Genomic DNA, 5,953 nt, shown 5'->3' on the forward strand with positions numbered 1-5,953 from the left:
TAAGGCATTTGACTGCTAACCAGAAGGCTGGCAGTTCAAACCCACCAGCCACTCCTCAGAAGGAAGGTTGGGCAATCTACTTCCGTAGAGATACTGCCCTCAGAAATCCAAGGAGGGGTCGCTATGAGTGAGATCCGACTTGACAACAGTGGGTTGGTTGGTAGGTTGGTTTCTTTACATGACATTCTGTAGTGAATCTCTGTTCACTGACTAGAAAAAAAATCTATATTGAAAAGCAGAAATTTTAAATATACTAATGTTGTTGTTGTTGTTATGTGCCGTCGAGTCGGCCCCGACTCATAGCGCCAGCCTTCTGGTTAGCAGTCAAGTGCTTTAGCCACTAGGCTACCAGAAATATACTAATAGTATTCCATTATTGTGTTACCAAAACTAACTGTAAAGTCCCAGAGTTCCCATTATCAATCCACTTGACAAGCTTACAAGAGTGTTTCTTCCCCTTGTCTTTGACAGTCACCTAATTCCACAGCTTTGGTCTGCAGCACAGATAGTCTGTGTGAGTTAGAGTCTTTCCTTCCCACATATATTGAGATTATTTCTCAAAATAAATTATTTAAGTAGCAATTTGAAATAAACGGAATAAAACACTTTGCAACTTTAACCCCAACCAAAAATCTACTGAGTATAAAATAAACTCTATAAACATAAGTCAAAGGGCAATTCTAATTTCTTAAATTACTAGTTCGCTAGCAGAATCTATTATCACCTGGAGGGCTTGCTTTTAAAAAAGTGTAGTGCCTACACTGTCTGTTCAGTGGGCCTGGGGTTGGGCTTGAGAGGGTGCACTACTAACAGGTACACAGGAGGTCAGGGACCAGCTCTGAGAATTACAGTCTGTGGTTGATATTCTAGAGCTAAATGACAGTACTGAAAGCAGACCCTAGCATGTGTGTGCTGCATGAGGTTGGAATCAGAGAGATACTTTTAAAAACGTGAAATTTCCCAGCACTTCTCCAAAAATGTGCATACAGACCCCCTCCATCTTGTTAAAATGCAGTGTGTCTTCTGGTTCTTCATTTCCAGAAGTTCCCTGGTGGGGTCAGTGCTCCTGGTCATCACCAGTTAAAGTAGAACCTATTAGGATGATATATACTCATCAAAATCTTGTCATAAAGATCACATTCATGTCCATGTTTATATAAAGCTTGTAATGACTGACATAGCACAAGATCAAAAAATCAGTGACCTCTCTACAAAAGAGTGGAAAGCAGTGAGGGAGGAATGGAGCAAGTGTCCTTAATATGGACCTGATGTGATATTATGAAATTTTTAGACCACTCACACACTTTCCAAGAGCATAAACCTAAAATTTTAGATTTGAGATCTTAAGAAATCCCAATAGAGTTATTTTTTTTTTAATCTTTGTAAATAAGACTTGTTTAGTACATCATCTCTACTCTCAGTCCAACTGTACCTAAATTGTACACACAGTAGTATTACCGGTGAGGAAAGAGGATGTGAACTTGGAGCTCTAAAAATAACCTCCCAGAAACAAAAATGGCATTGACAGCAGGGATTTAGTAAGAAGACAGGCAGAGTCATCTAGGTTTCAACTTCAGCTGTAAGTTATTCACTAATATTCTAGTAAACAAAACACTGAGACTATTACATGTATTTGTTACACTCAATATAATCAGAATCAGGAAGAATGATCAAGGAAAATAAAGAATACAATATTCCACGAGATGTTACAAAGTAAATGAATAAATGCTGGCTGACCTGAAGGAAAACATGACTCCAGCACTCTTAGTCTTCTAGCTCTTCTGAAAGACACTGGAAGCTGAATTTTTCAAGTGTCTTCACCCATGTTTTCTTTTACCATCCTAGGAATAAAATAAAATCAGATTTAGCTCTTTTAAAAAATAACTGATTTTAAGAATCAACCAGAGACAGAAGTGTTAACGGTAACAAGGTTGTGTTAAGATTAAAGTTTTTTTTTTACCTCATGTGATTCTTTCCATTTAATAAGGTTTTCTTTTCCATTCAAAACATGCCATTTTTTCAAATAACATCAACCAAATTAAAATTCAGCTAAGTGTTGTCTTTTGGTATTACAAATCCTAGAAATGGAATAAATTTCAAGTCTGCTAATGATTTGGAAATATTAATTTTCTTAAAGAGTTAGGATCTTCCTATGTCATTTCCCTCAACTCACCAGAGCTTGAAACCCTACAATCCAAAACTGCACAAAGAAACCTGATTCCTATTTCAGCTACAGGATTTTATTCTACTTTGTCCATAGGCATGGCATCGCCAAAGTCTGCTGTGCTTCATCACAACAAAGGCACTGATCCCAGGAATACCATGGGTCAGTGTTCTCCAGCTAGGAGAGCACACTCCCCAGATTTTCTCTCGAGGTGCAAGTCTATGTTTACCATCGCATCTGTACGTGTACACATAACATTCCTGAAATATTACAGGTACAGTAAACAATTAGAATTTAGGATTAAACATACAAACATACAGATCCGTGCTCGATTCTTTTACAACTGTTAGGAGTACATGATCCAAATATACTGGAGACACACCCTAGATTAGTGTTATTTTTGAAACTCATTTTAAGTCATTCACCTATTTGAGAAGTGGATGAAGTAGGGACTCTCCACCCACTGCCAAGAGTATGTATATAGTATAGGTACAAAATTCTGCAAGTAATTTAAAGGAATTCACGGATCCCTTAACGCACCTCAACAATCCAACAGGGTTTACGATCCCAATTAGAAACCCTAACTTAAAATTATTTTTCAAACAAGGCATGGAATAAATCAACAAAAAAGTATCCATTTCCACCACGAACCAGCATTCATTCTACTATATTAAGTACCTTAAGTATTTTACATATTGTTGAATATTTGGTCCTAAATTCATTAACATTTATTTAATTCAACTTTATTTGTTGCATAATGTTGTTGTTAGGTTCCATCGAGTCATCTCCAACTCATAGTGACCCTATGCACAGCAGAACGAAACGCCACCTGGTCCCACGCCAGCTCCCTAATCCCCGCTATACTTGAGCCCACTGCTGCAGCCACTGTGTCAATCCATCTCGTTGAGGGCCTTCCCCTCTTTTGTTGACCCTCCACTTTACCAAGCATGACCTCCTTCTGACAGTATGACCAAAGTAGGTGAGACAGTCTGGCCATATGTTACATAATAGATGTGTTATTTTTTCTTAGTGACCCAGCTTTATCCTTATATTTAATTAAAGATAGATCACTTCTGTCCAAAGTGGCATCATATAATCTTTTATGATTGTTTTAAATTTTCAATTAGGGGAAAGACCTTTTCTTTTAATGTAAATATTGGCTGATTTTTTTTTTCTTCGATATTTGGCAGTTTGAGTTTGATGGAGACAGCTGTTCTTCAGGATCTGAAAATACTAAGTCCTTCTAAGAGCTCCTGGTAGCATAGTGCCTAAGGCACTTAACAGCTAACCATAAGGCTGGCAGCTCAAACCCACCAGCCACTCCTCTCAAGGAAGGTTGGGCAATCTACTTCTGTAGTGATTTGGAAACCCAAGGAGGGGTCGCTATGAGTCAGGTCCAACTTGATGGCAAATAACAACAACAACAACAATCATAACTAAGTCAAAAAATTATATAGCAACATAAATACAATTATAAGAAAGATATGTACAAAAAATAGATTATGATCCAGCAAGCGTAAAAAGGCTCAGCAACCCAAACCTGTTCAAGTTACTATCTGAGTATTTAAATCCCAAGACACAGGATTTCAGTAATGGTTCCTGTTGGGTAACACCTTGCTATACAGCTCTCAATAGAAGGCAATGACTTCCTCTGGAATGGTGCCTCAGGTGCCGACTCAGGCTGGCAGTTTCATTCCACCGAGATGTCTTGGGAAACAGACCAGGCGACCTACTTCTGAAAACTGAGCCACTGAAAAGCCATGGAGCACAGCTCTGCTCTGACACACACGGTCACCATGAGTCAGAACAGACTTGATGTAACTTTTTCTTTCCCCCCATCCAAAACAGACTCCTCCGGCACCAAGCCATAGAGAATGGCAGTTTTGGGGAGCAGAGCTCTGTCCTTAAAAACGTGTTCTGAGGGGAATTTCCATGTTATCAAATATTGCCACCTGACAGATCTGCAGAACAGTGTTCACAACTGAATTTGATCCTCTGCCTTCATGACAAGCACATTCACTAGAATACTGGCTGATAAAGCAATAAATAAACCAAAAGTTATTACAGGCAATTCCCAACAATCAAAATATGTACAAGTAGTACCTGATTAATGACATATTCAAGTTATGATGAACTGCACTTACAACCCTCCGTTTCTGGGGGTTTTGGGGGAATAAACATTATAGTTAGTAATATGTTACAGTTAGTAATATGTCCCATATACAGTGTTGCAAGGAGCTCTGGTAGCATAGTGCCTAAGGCACTTGACTGCTAACCAGAAGGCTGGCAGTTAAAACCCACCAGCCACTCCTCGGAAGGAAGATGGGGCAATCTACTTCCATAGTGATACTGCCTTGGCAACCCAAGGAGGGGTTGCTATGAGTTGGGTCCGACTCCACGGCTCATAACAACAACAACACAGTGTTGCAGCACATAATTTGCTAATGTTATTCTCAGATACTCATTTGCAGATGTTCAATGTTACGACTTACTGATAAAAACACTTATAACTGACTATGGTCTGGTCGACGATGAAGGGTATGGCAGTATTGGGAGTCATAATGGATACAAAATTGATCAATGTTCAACACAGAACAACTGAGTTATGCACATTCCCAATGGCTATCATGACTCTGGCTCCATGGTTAAACCACTGACACCAACAAATAAAAGATCAGATTTATAAAGACATTGATAATAAGAGTCAACAGTGAAAATTTTTTAAAAAATAAGTGTAGGGTTGAGCTAATAAACGCAAGCCCTGAACTTCAAAGGCCATCAACTCCTAAGGTAAAGTGATAATGTGCCCATAAAAGTGGCAAATCTCTGTAACATGACAACACATCCACAAGTTCATCATGCTTTTAAATGTAAGACAATTTCAGTCAAAGAACAAGTCAGTTAATCACATCATACTGTGTTAAATGTTAAAAATTCAGCAACCTGTTTGGCTGGGCTCCAATTAACCTACAGACACAGCTCCAAGCATCCTCCCAGGGCTGTTTCCCAAGAAGAGTCAAAATTTATACTAAATATCTTGAATAAGTCTCATCATAAGGGATAAAATACTCAAACTTTAGAAAACACTTATTGAAACTCAAGGAGCCTCATTTATACTACCTTGTCAATCAGGGCCCTCTGCCTCAGTTAAGGAGCTCTACTGGCATAGTGCCTAAGGCATTTGAGTGTTAACCAGAAGGTTGGAGGTTCAAACCCACCAGCCACTCCATGGAAGGTAAAACTGGGCAATCTATTTCCATGAAGATTTACAGCCTCGGAAACCCAAAGGGGGTCACTATGAGTTGCAATCGACTCGATGGCAGTTGAGTTTGGTTTGGTTTTGGTTCTGCCTCAGTTCAAAGTCAAAATCAAAGAATTCTTTGTTCACTTAAAATTTATTCTTCTAGAAATACCATTTGATCCAGCAATCCCATTTCTTAGTTTATATACTAAAGAAGTCATAGCACTATTTACAGTAGCAAAGAGATGGAAACAACCTAAGTACCATCAACAGAGAAATGGATAACCAAACTATGGTACATATACACAATGAAGTATGATGCAACACTTAAAGAATAATGTAGAATACGTGAAATACCCTGTAATGTGGATGAAGTTGGAGTAAAATAAGTCAATCACAGGGCAAATATTGTATTTTACTACTGTAAAAAGTCAAGGAGGGGAGTTCTGGCAAGATGGCGGACTAGGCAGAAGGATTGCACAGACCCTCTTCAACAAAGAAAAGGGAAACCAATTAACACAGACACAGAAGATAATCGTGGACCCTTG

Source organism: Orycteropus afer, unplaced genomic scaffold (assembly GCF_000298275.1).
Source record: "Orycteropus afer afer isolate SDZICR_OR568_19922 unplaced genomic scaffold, OryAfe1.0 scaffold00628, whole genome shotgun sequence".
Classification (NCBI taxonomy): domain Eukaryota; kingdom Metazoa; phylum Chordata; class Mammalia; order Tubulidentata; family Orycteropodidae; genus Orycteropus; species Orycteropus afer.